The 12,298-nt window shown below is 33.8% G+C and overlaps 1 long non-coding RNA gene across 2 annotated transcripts; it reads right to left on the bottom strand.

Moving 5' to 3' along the window:
* Nucleotides 1–5,090: 5,090 nt before the first annotated feature.
* Nucleotides 5,091–9,252, bottom strand: LOC143076049 (uncharacterized). 2 transcript variants are annotated; one of them, XR_012978521.1, is made up of 5 exons: nt 9,165–9,252; nt 7,953–8,123; nt 7,325–7,431; nt 5,837–6,605; nt 5,091–5,732 (listed from the first exon to the last, which is right to left on the bottom strand). It is a non-coding gene; the product is annotated as an uncharacterized LOC143076049 (long non-coding RNA). The 2 variants fall into 2 exon arrangements; XR_012978520.1 differs by lacking the exon at nt 5,091–5,732 and having other exon boundaries at nt 5,745–6,605.
* Nucleotides 9,253–12,298: the final 3,046 nt, after the last annotated feature.

Below are 12,298 nucleotides of genomic sequence, written 5' to 3'. Positions count from 1 at the left end.
CATACCACATCTTCTTTTTTTATATAAACACATATAATTATGATAGATATCGGTACGATTCGACATAATTGCAAAGAGTTAATAAGCATCCATTACTCTCTTCTCATAAACTTATTGTGATTCTTTTTGAATGTGTATGGGTTAATAGACTAAGTGTGGAGAAGTAATGATGCTTTCTCGCTGATATTTTCATCTTTTTTTTCAAATATCTTTTAGTTATAATGTGAATTAAGCATTTTAGAAAAGGTAAAAAGTACTTATTGTCAGGATTTACCAAAGTTATGAGCAACACGTCGGGTGCCAATAGTGTAGCAGTCTGAATAACCTTCCGGAGCACCTTATATATCCGGGTTTGTTGTTTTTTTTGCTGTGATTTGCATTCCTCAGTCTGTTATAATTTTTGTCTTTTGATTGATTTATAGATTGATTGATTAATTGACAGTTTTTTTTATTAATACCCAAGTGGCAAATGTTTCATGCATATTCAGGATGATAATAAAACACTGTGTACAGAAGGAAGGTTCTTCCAGGCATGGTATGTCAACTAAAATGGTTGCAAAATTATCGGATGTTTGACTATTGGCATCAATTGTGCTTTGCAAAAACAATACCAACAGACCCTTCAAAGAGTTGACATGTTACCAAGTATTCTTGTGTAGCGAGGGTGGCACTCAATCTGCAATTGACAGCATATTTACAGTCAGGAGTCTACTTCGTCAAAATTATCTCCCCATTACGCCAGTTCATTTTCACAATCGTAGAAATGGAAGCCATTGTAGGGATGACGCGCTACCAATATTGCTCTTGGAAACCGATAAATTTATCCACATTGCACCATTACGATCCTTATATGTCAGTTATATTTTAAAAGACAAATGTATCAACTAGCTAATTAGGCCAACTAAAATTAATTAGTAGATTTTCATCCAAATTTTTGAAAAAAATGGGGCGGGTGGGAGGATTTTATTTTTTAAATTTTATTTCATATGAAACCCTCGTCACGAGTTCTTCATACCGCGGAGTATATGCTAGTGGAAAACAAGTTGTATAATGTATATACTTGCTGTATAAGGAATCCTACACTATTTTTTAAACTCTTAAATAAAAATCCCTGATTGGCAACCACTGTTATACATGTAATTTCCGCTTTAGAAACCTATTTATAGTATACATCAAAAAGAAGAGAAATGCTCTCTTCAGTTGGACTATACCTATACCAAATTTATTTTGCTTTCTAAGCAATGGTTTGTAGTCCCCATAAAATCAATAAAATGTATTGGTACAATTGCATGCAACACAAGTATTATGAGTACAGAATAAAATTTAAACTCAGTGTTGAAAGTAATTATGATGTAAAACATGAACTTAACCAAAAAGTAGTTGTTGTTTAATGACTAAATTGAGGGTATTGGGACAGTTACAGAAGGTGTTTTCTGTTTGTCAACAAAAACAACAGCCATGGGTAAATATAAGGGCTTGTTATAATTAAAATGCGTGTTTGTCGACTTTTTTTCTCAATATACGGTCATGAATCAAATAAGTTCATGCTTGTGTCAATTTCTTTAATCCAGTCATGTTTTTTTGTACCAATTTGTTCTACTATTCTTGCGCTTTGGAAAACATTCAGTCCAAATTTCCTGACACAAAGTCATTGTATAAATAAAGTAAAAAACACGGTTTTCGATTCACTTGTGACAAGGATTTACTATACAAATCCTTGCTTGTGACGGTTTGTGACTACCGCAATTTGCGTTCAAGGACAAGGCGTTTTACTCGTAACTCGAATATTTCATGCCCTTCTCGTTATCAATCTCTATTCTCGGTAGATGATGTTGTCATCATAGAGGAGCAGCAGAATATGTCGACTTAATCATTTTCGTTAGATTACTCGAAGAAATACAAAAACGAAATTTGAAACAGGAAGTTTTGAATGAAACGAAATTATCGATGGTTCCCGGTAACGGACATGAACAAAATCCGGAAATCGTATTTTTGTTAAATAAAAAAAATCGGGGCGGGACGATTTCAGAGGGGCGGGCGGGGATGAAAATCTAGCAATTAATTTTAATTGGCCTTATGAGCATCAGTTAATAATCTTGTCTGCATTGATTCAACTTAATACTATTGTCTGATCGGTTGTCAGGTGGAATTTTCGAAAATTCATAAACATTTAAAAAAATTCTAATTAAATATTTCGTGGAAGGGCAGACTAGATTTTTTTAGTGTATGAAGACTATAAACCCTAGTAATCACACACAAAAAAAATAGAATTTTTCGAAGATATGCATTTTCATCATCCAACTTGAAAGACTGTCGTCAAGTACTTTCAGTAAAAAAAATAGCTATTCGAACACACCTCTGTTTTTGTGACTCATTAGATAGGTATTTCACTTGACCCATACATTTCATCTTTTAGTACTGTGATTTTTTTGTGTTATAAAGTCAACCTGTAGCTTTAATATATAAAAATGATAGAATCTGAAGCGAGACGATGTATGAAATATTCTTACTTTGTACGATAATATCAAGACAAAATTCTCAACTTAAACACGCCCTAACATAAAAAGGTGCACTCGATTTTCTCTTTTCGATACAATTGTTACCCATTTTTTGGAATTTTTTCTTCAGTCACATAATGGCAGGGCAGACACGAAAATTACTGAACTAATAGATTGATATGTTTCCCGTCCGTGGTATTTTTTTCATAAAAATCGGAGGTTATGCATTTTTTTCATCCAACTTGAAAGATAGTAATATCATAGGTGAGCCCTTGCTCGATATGACCAAATTTATACGAGTATTGGGTGAAAATTGGGTTTGAACTTAGCCATATCGAGATACATGACTTGTACTTTCGTGTTGTTTTTTTTTTGTTTTTTTTTTTGTTTTTGTTTTTTTTTGTTTTTTTAAGTTTTGTACCGACGTCACATGTTCATTCCATCTGTACGGCACTACCATTACACAGAGCATGTGCAAATCCACCTTTGTATCGACATCATGCACAGAGTGTGTGCAAGTCCACCTTTGTATCGACAGCATGCACAGAGCATGTGCAAGTCCACCTTTGTATCGACATCATGCAGAGCATGTGCAAGTCCCGCTTTGCTCTGATAGCAGCGGCCAAACTGAATGTATTGGTCAAATCTCGCGGGACTCACTTATGATCTAGTAATATCATAGGTGAGCCCTTGCTCGATATGACCAAATTTATATGAGTATTGGGTGAAAATTGGGTTACACAGCAGACCTCAATACTATAAGCTAGTATAACGACAACAAACTTATAATTCCTAATTCTAACCTTTAACATTCCCAATACTCACCCAAAACTTAAAAATTGTCTTGTATAAATGAAGAAGTCAAAATTCTTAAACAAATGGGAGTTTTGAGTCCATGACAAAACTTGAAATATCGCCATCCAAAAAGTTAAGAAATTTCAAATGAATACAGCCCATGCAGAAAACTGGTAAAAGCAAATTATGCCAACTGCTAACTATTCCGTGTACTTCTTGTGTTGTTTCTGAGACTTTCACGTGCATTCTCCATATCATGAATTTTAACAAACGTATGCAACCTATGACTTAAATTAAAGTGGTAATATTTTCAGTTGAACTGCTCTTATGTTTGTAGACACCCAGAGCGAACTATCTTTATGCAGTAGTTTTTGCATACGTCAAGAACGATCAAGTGGTGCATGAGCTCTAGATGGTTTATATGTATTACATCGGGTGACTAAGAAATGTTCGGTGTCTTTGCCCTTTATCCCTTATTTCCCATAATCAGGGAAATACTCTTGAATATTCAATACATCCACTACATGTATGAAATAAAAAGAATGTGTAGAGAATGACATGTGTAATATGTTGTCCATTTTTATCCATGTAAAATCAGATGTTGTTTATTTACCAATGAGACAACAAACCAGCTAAGATCAAATGTTGTTGATGTAAGCAATTCGCATATCTAAATAGAACAGAAACCACAAGTCTCCCTCTAAACTTAATAAACTTTTTTTCAAAACAAATTACGTTAAACAGATTATGAAAAGTAATATTTATTAAAGAAAAGTGTATTCAATACAGTACGTCTTCACAAAATTCAATTTTAACATACATGTACAAAATAGTAATACATAATATCCCTCGAAAAATAGAGGCAAATCCAATTTAAAAAATTTTCTATTTTTACATACCTTCATACTTATAGAAATACATAATATCCCTCAAAATACAAGTTAGTCATAGTCAATATACATAAAAGTAGTAGTACATAATTCCCTCAAAATACAAAAAATAATTAAACAAGCATCAAAAGTAACAAACTTTTACTCTAAACACTTCAAATTGTCACTGAAAAGCACTGGAAAGTTTATTGACCTCACAATACGACTCGAATATAGATCTACAAATATTAGATTCAGAAACCCCTGTATTAGCCATGATGGAACTGACTGACCCTCTTCCTACCATACTTGACAATCTACTATATCTTTGGTAAGAGGACGAAGAAGACCAACCTATATGCTGCATGACGTCACTTGTAGACCCCCCTGACAAAGCTAAAGTAATAGCACAAGCTCCCCGAATTCCATGAGGGGTCTCACCGTCGTAAATATCGAGTTTCTTTAAATATTTCCTCAAGCGATCATACAAAGCATTCGAAGATACAGGATTGTCAGTAACATCTTTTCGATTTTTACTCAAAGTACGGAATAAATAACCAAACCGTAAATCAACTCCAAGTGCCCTGGCACCTTCAACATACCTTTCCAGTGCTTTAACTGGACAAATTAAAGTATCATCAAGTCTTAAGATGGAAAATTCATTCACTTTCCCTTTTCCAAGTGTTTTGCCTACTGTGTGTGAAAATAGAAAACCGTCACCATTTGGTAATAATTTAACCTCTTGTGAAATACACAAGCCCAAGTCATTCGCTCTGTCCCCTGAAAAGTATTGAACTTTGAAGAAAGCTTGATCTCTAAGGAATATGAATCTTTCAGAGGATTTCAAAACAGGATCCAACAACAAATCATCAATATGAACACTAATTGATCGGAGTTTGTCTAAAAACAGAGGTTTTGCCTGTTTTGTACAACATGGGATTTTGACTGCTCAAATTGAATAGCATGCAAATATTTGTCTACCTCTGGACTACACACAGGATTACCAATTTTAGTTATTTCATTCCACTCAGAACCCCGACCATTAGATTCAAATATAGCTTTTAATTGTCCTAGCATAGACTGAACAGTTCCCGCTGCTAACCTTAACGGACACTGACATGAATGAATACTCAACTTACCAAGAAATTCACATGTTAAGTCATGTACTTGCGTTTTCCCCCTTGAATCCTTCATGACCATAAATCGCCTTACATCTAAAGGGGAAGCGGTTTTTAAACACTTAACAGGTTCACCTCCAAATAAAAGCTTCTCAAACTCTTTTTCCAGCGAAAGTTTTTTCTTATTATAACTAGTGCTTCCAACTAAACTGTCTAAATATCTCAAACGCCTTTCCACTGAACAATTACTCGTGATTCTTTCCGAACTTTCAATCAAAACGGGGTTTTGTCCACATGACTGGCAAAATTGATACCCAACATCATTTGCATAACCACACACTAAACACTGTTCTGCTGGCAGCAAAACTCGTGGTACACCATTCTACAAAAAGGTGAAACTAAAAACGAAGTCGTGCGACAATTAAACGCCATGGTAAACCATTAGTGTCCAACTTAAAACTTAAACCCTTTAGTAGATGGATACAACAGGGCTTTGTGTTCATTTCGTTCAGCTAAAACATTCCATACTGACACATGTTCCCAGAAAAAAGGCCACCACACTGGTCTTGGAAACAACTCAGGAACCACAAATGTACAACTCTTAACCCCAATCTGAGCACAAAACTTCAAAACGGGAAAAATTAAACAAAAAGGGGGAACACATAATTCTAGGAACCTCTTTAAGAGTATCTAACGAAAAAGGGAAATCCTTAATCCATAAATTCAAGTATCTTTCATCATGGCACATGCGTGGTTTTGATGGCTCAATAGTGATAGGTAAAACAAGTAACGGCGGATCACATTCCCCAACTCTGCCAATTACAGTTAATGATCCATTGGCTATTCTTTCTAATAAAGTGTCACACAAAAATTTCTCAAATCCTTTGCAACTAGCAGAATTTTGAAAATAAGCAGGTTTGGGAAGACTTGAATCGTAACAACGACCCCTAAAATTTCCCTTAAAGTGTTTAAACATGGGCCTAATATCTACCCCCTGTTTAATCCAGTCCAAAATTTCACCAGGACAACCTATTTTCTCCCATTGTTCTGAACAATACATTAAATTTCCTGCTTTGAAAAAATTAGGATCTAAAAAAGACAGATCCTCAAAATCATAGTCGCTACCATTTACAACCTCTTCAGCACTTGGTAAGCAATCAGAGGGTTGGGTGATCTCTCCTTTATAATTTACTAAAAGTAAAATGTATGTCACTTTGCTTTCTTAATTTAACGCTAAGTGGATCGAAACCCGATTTTAACTCCCAATCTGGAATTTCTGGTTCAAACTTTTCTTTCTTAGCCAAAGGTTCATGATCCCTGATATTCTGAAATTAACAAAAAGAAAATCTTTTCAACTCTGAAAAATTGCTTGAGATTTATAAAATAAAATAAAGGAGAGAGACACTCAACCCTTGCCCGCGTGAAAATTTTTTCACTAGAGATCGAAGCTCCTGGGAAAGGGAAAGGCATCTAAAAGATTAAAATTAAAAAATATACAAAATACATATTAATTAATTGTCTTTTTTCATCTTTGGACAATTTCCAATAAAATGTCCCGACTCCTTGCAAAAATAACATACACCGTTTGACACCCTCCTTGCATTCTTGGAAGCCTAAAACCACCTGAATCATAGTTTGGCCCTGGATAAAAATTAGGATACGGGAAACCAAAACCTGGATTCTGATATCCATATCCAGGAAAAGGAAATGCAGGAGCTGAAGTAGGTGGAGCATCTAATATATCCTGCCTCTCCTTAGAACCTGATGGTTCCTCGTATTTTTTAGATTTTGCCCAGTCTGAAATTAAGGAGGAAATCTTCTTGTCCTCCTGGGAACCAAATAACTTTAAGACGAGCCCACAAAAATCAACATTATCTTCGTATTTTTTACACATTGAAAAAGATTTTGAAAATAAAGAACAGTCCTTATGATTCGCTTTGTTAGCTGCATCAACCAACATTTCGATGGCCGCAAGTAATACTCCCGGCGTTGTGAGTTTTGGTCTTGCTGCCAAAGTTCTAACGTAAGATAGTGCTTCATCTACCTGTAAAACCTTTGAATTTTTCTTCAACTCATCCAGGTCTTGTCTCATTGCTTGCAGCTGCTGGTTTGTTGTGGATGGGTCTCCCTGCGCCGCTTTGCCATCACTTCCTACAACAAACAAAACGAAAAATAACTAAACTTCCTTGCAACAGTTTTTAAATATATATCAAAAGGAAAATCAAGAATATCAAAACATACTAGCAATACAAATACAGGACAATGTCTTGCTCTAAATAACATTCGTAAGCTGTAAATGTAGGAAACCATGAAAGTAGTGCCAACATTAAAACAAAATTAAGTGTAAAACGAAATAACGAAAAACTATATAAAATTATCAAGTCTTGTTTTCTGTAAAAAATTAAGTTTACTTAGCAAAGCAATCCAGATTTCTTGAAAATGCAACAAAACAAGACTAGATCTGTTGCCGTGAACGATATGTGTTGCCGTGAATGAAATGTTGCCGTGAATAATATCTCACTTAAATAAACAAAAGCCTACATAAAGGTCCATAAACATCAAGTTACAAATAAGGAGAGATAATCTTCGATAAGCATTTAAAAAGGGCTAAATTAGAACAGACGGACAAGCAAACTTATCCAAAGAAAAAAGGTAAAAAGAAACATTCATACCTTTCGCCGCTGGTGTATCTGTACTGGGATTACTAGTACTTAACTTCTGACCTCTAGCCCCAACAGAATTGGCTAACAATATGCTTTCATGCACTAGAAGTCTCACATTCTCTATATTAATATTGTCATCCTTCCCACACAGAACAATTAATACATCTTTAACGGATTCACCTGGAATTAAATAAGGCACTAATCAATCAAACGGAACAGATGCAATTTCATGTATAATGTGTAAAAAATCACGAACCGTGAAAAGCGAAAAATCTCGGAGGTAACTTGCCAAGTTACCGTCAATAAAATCATAACTTTTGATGACACTAAACAACAAGAATTAACATAAAAAACCAAAGGCTAAATTTATCGCACCAGATACAGATCTACATTTCTAACAAAAATGTTTGTTCAAAAGAGCATTATCGGTCAAATGAAGCTAATTAAATTATCAAAAGCAAAAAATTAAAGCCATATTTACTTTGAATACAAGGTTCTCTGAAAGTCTTGAAAACGTTATAATAAATTATAAATTACCTGTCAGCTTCTCAAACTGAGCAATTAATTCGACTTTTGTTAAACTCTCTAAAGGTTCATCTTTTTTCAGTCTTGACAGCTCTAAAACCGCTTCTGCATCTGCGTTTTTACCCTCAAAATGATCGGGATTAAACTTTTACCCGCCAGGGAGCAATTTGGCTTCAATACCTGAGCCATAACTGAAATTAATAAAAATAAATTTAGTAACCTCATTACAAATCCGGCATTAAAAATCGTGCAGTGCGGACTGTCTTCGTCATAAATTGAAGATACAAATATCTTTTTCTAAATTAACGTATGAACATTTAAAAAAAATAAATGTGCTCTTAAACTCCTAGAATGAACTAAACCAAAAACATTCTCCTTCAAAGTTATTATTTCCAATACCTCGACAATAACGCAAAATTCGGAGCCTTCTTCTCCCTAGATATATTTAACAAAAATCTCTGACAATATCTTCATTGAACGCTGCAACCTATGCAAACGCCACTTAAAGCTTTAAATCATACTTGTAACACTTCCCGACATACAGGACAGTTCTCAATACGCGTTGCAACCAATGCAGACGCAAACACCATTTTAGTTCATTAATTATAAAAACAGCATTAAACCACAACTACTAGCTGTTATCAACAAAATACATTGAAAGCATTAACTACATTTAACTACATTTAAAAAACTTACTTCCACAGTAAGAAACTTCTTTACTTTAGACACTACAACCACGCTCTACTCAAGAGCTGTTAAAGTCCGTGCTGTCACGCTTGATAGCAGCGGCCAAACTGAATGTATTGGTCAAATCTCGCGGGACTCACTTATGATATACCCATGTCGCCGACTTGATATCTAATTGTTCTGCTTAACTATGTACTAGATAAATTGAAAACTTATGCAAATGGTGTTTTTAAAATAAAACACCTCGTAATTGAGAAGAAAATTGAAATTTTGTTTGTTTCTATTAACTTTTAAAATTTTGTCACTATAGTAAACATTACAGTAAACATTTATCGCCTTCTCTAACAAAGAGCTTCGATTCTTTTGTTCTATTTCAACCTGGTTTCCGACTGTTTAACAATGCATCATCTCCGATCGAACGTGTCTGCGTACTTATACATCCTGCATAAACAATGGCTAAAAATAATATTCTTGTCGGTACATTCTTAACGGGACAGGGGTGGCCATAATATTTCTATTCCGAAGTCAATACTTATAAATAATATTCACAGTATAATTGATTTGTTGTTTCATTCTGTTGTGAAGCTCATATTTGTTTTTATACTGCACTCGTTCTATTTGAGCAGTCAAAATGCGTTGACTGTATATTTGTATGTCATATACAGTCACTGACCCGATATCACTTTTCCTCATGAATATTTAAATAGAATTTGCGAAATCATATTTAATTATTCATACGACCTCTTGTACCTTTTCTTATTTCCAATATATACAACGATGCGTGGAACGACTCAAACTTGTTTCTTTGATAATTTTTGGAAAAAAATATTTCACTTTTTAATATTTTTTGTTTGCAACCTATAAATCATTATGTTTTATGCTTAATGCTGATATTTTAGTGCATATTCAAACGAATTTGTTCACCGTCGATCGCGAGTTTCAACAGGAAATGTACATTTCATCGTGTTGTATATTTCTCCGCCTGCATGATATGAGGCCTTATTAACGGGGATTTTTTCACAAAATTTAAATCAAATAAATATCATTAGCACATTAAACAACAATTGAAAACGGCATAGCCTCGCATTTCCCCGTTTTTAAGCCTCATCCTTTTATCGTTGATATGTCAAGTCAATGCAATATTATTGTCTATTTATTCACGTGTGTTTAATTTCCTTGATTTCGATTATTGCCGGTTTCCTGAATGTTAATAATAGTTTCCTTAGTAACAAGATACTATGGAAACCAGAGACAAGATATGTCTTATGTATATTACGAAATCAAATTCATACCGTGACACAAATGCAAAATTCCAGTTAATTTTATGTTACAAAACATACATTTAAATCACGAAAAAGAATGAATTATACAACATGCGATGAAATATTACATATTCAAGAAACAATCCGAACACCGTTTATAAATAGCTTCGCGCTTCGCCGAGAACGAATGAACTTCCACTCTTATTCTGAATATTGAAATTGTTGTTATTGAATTAAATGGGACATTTCGAAGGCAATTTATTAGCCGTTTTTTCTCAATTAAATCGAACATTTTGTTATAATAAAAAATAATTCAGGGATATGCATGGGTTATACATCCATGACAAAGAATCAGTACATGCACAACAACAAAAGCAAACAAAAAGCAATGTTTACCAATTACATATCAATATGTAAATTATCAATATGTAAATTTCCACTAAACCAATCCAAGCAATTAATCTCAACTTATGGTACAATTTGTATAAAATGTACTAAAATCTGACAATCCTGGTACCATAACTCTGGAATGATTACTAGTAACTGGAAAATTCAAAAATATCAAAAGAAAGCTTAAGCTTCCTTTCCTTAAAGTTATACATTTGTCTCAGATTAAAAAAAATTTAATCTGTTTTCTTTCAAATCTCTCCCATTTGATTTTCAAACGATGTCGCATTTATTCCACAATCTTTAATTTATGAAACATAGCTTCAATGTTTATTTGTTTTCTAATCTAATTTGGTAGGTCCACGATGGCTAAAGAATGAGTCTTCAACGTAGCTGTATATCAAGATTAATTAATGTGTTCTGATACTATTATAACTAAGTGTTATAGTAGTCTCAGATGCGTTGTGTTATTTTTTGTTATAGTCAATGGATTTCAGTAAAACTCAGTTTTACAACACTATAATTATAACATAGATATAGGAAGATGTGGTGTGAGTGCCAATGAGACAACTCTCCATTCAAATAACATTTTTAAAAAAGTAAACCATTATAGGTCAATGTACGGCCTTCAATACGGAGCCTTGGCTCACACCGAACAACAAGCTATAAAGGGCCCCAAAATTACTAGTGTAAAACCATTCAAACGGGAAAACCAACGGTCTAATCTATATAAAAAAAACCGAGAAACGAGAAACACGTATAAATTACATAAACAAACGACAACTACTGTACATCAGATTCCTGACTTAGGACAGGTGCAAACATTTGCAGCGGGATTAAACGTTTTAGTGGATCCAAATTAACCTTTTACTTTTTTTTTTCTGAAACAATAGCATAACATCACAACATAGAAAAACACACGATAAAATATCAATTGGCAGGCCTAACTCAATCAAAAACGTAAATTAATACACTATGAACGAATAAATGTGATCGGCGATATCTGAATGCAAATGCGTAGTTAATAAAATATTAGGGACAAACATTCAAGGCCAAAAAAACAAACAAACAAGACGTCCAAACAAAGCCATGGCACGACACTACTGCGAAATATTTAACCCTTCGAAAAAATACCGGTTTTAATAATACAGGTAAATCTTGAAGTTTATACAAATTTAGTAAGAAGAGGTGAAAATTTATATAAAATAACAAAAAAGTATTATATACAGTATCAACAGGTCGAATAAACAAGAAAATACGATTTGAGAGTACTCGCAGTTACTGACAGCTAGTTAAAACCCAAACACAATTAATAATAAAAAATCATGCATCAGAGACTAAAATCAACTAAAACACATCCCAGGGATTTAGTATTTTAACGTCATGAACAGTCAGAGAAGACATGACTTGTGCAATGCCAAAAATAAATGTATCGACAGGTCATGAGTAGGATAATGAGGAGCGACTTCTATAGAGATAAAAATTAACGTGTCT

Source organism: Mytilus galloprovincialis, chromosome 5, assembly GCF_965363235.1.
Source record: "Mytilus galloprovincialis chromosome 5, xbMytGall1.hap1.1, whole genome shotgun sequence".
NCBI lineage: Eukaryota > Metazoa > Mollusca > Bivalvia > Mytilida > Mytilidae > Mytilus > Mytilus galloprovincialis.
Note: the sequence above shows the minus strand (reverse complement) of the source record. Positions and strands in the feature narration are given on the sequence as shown.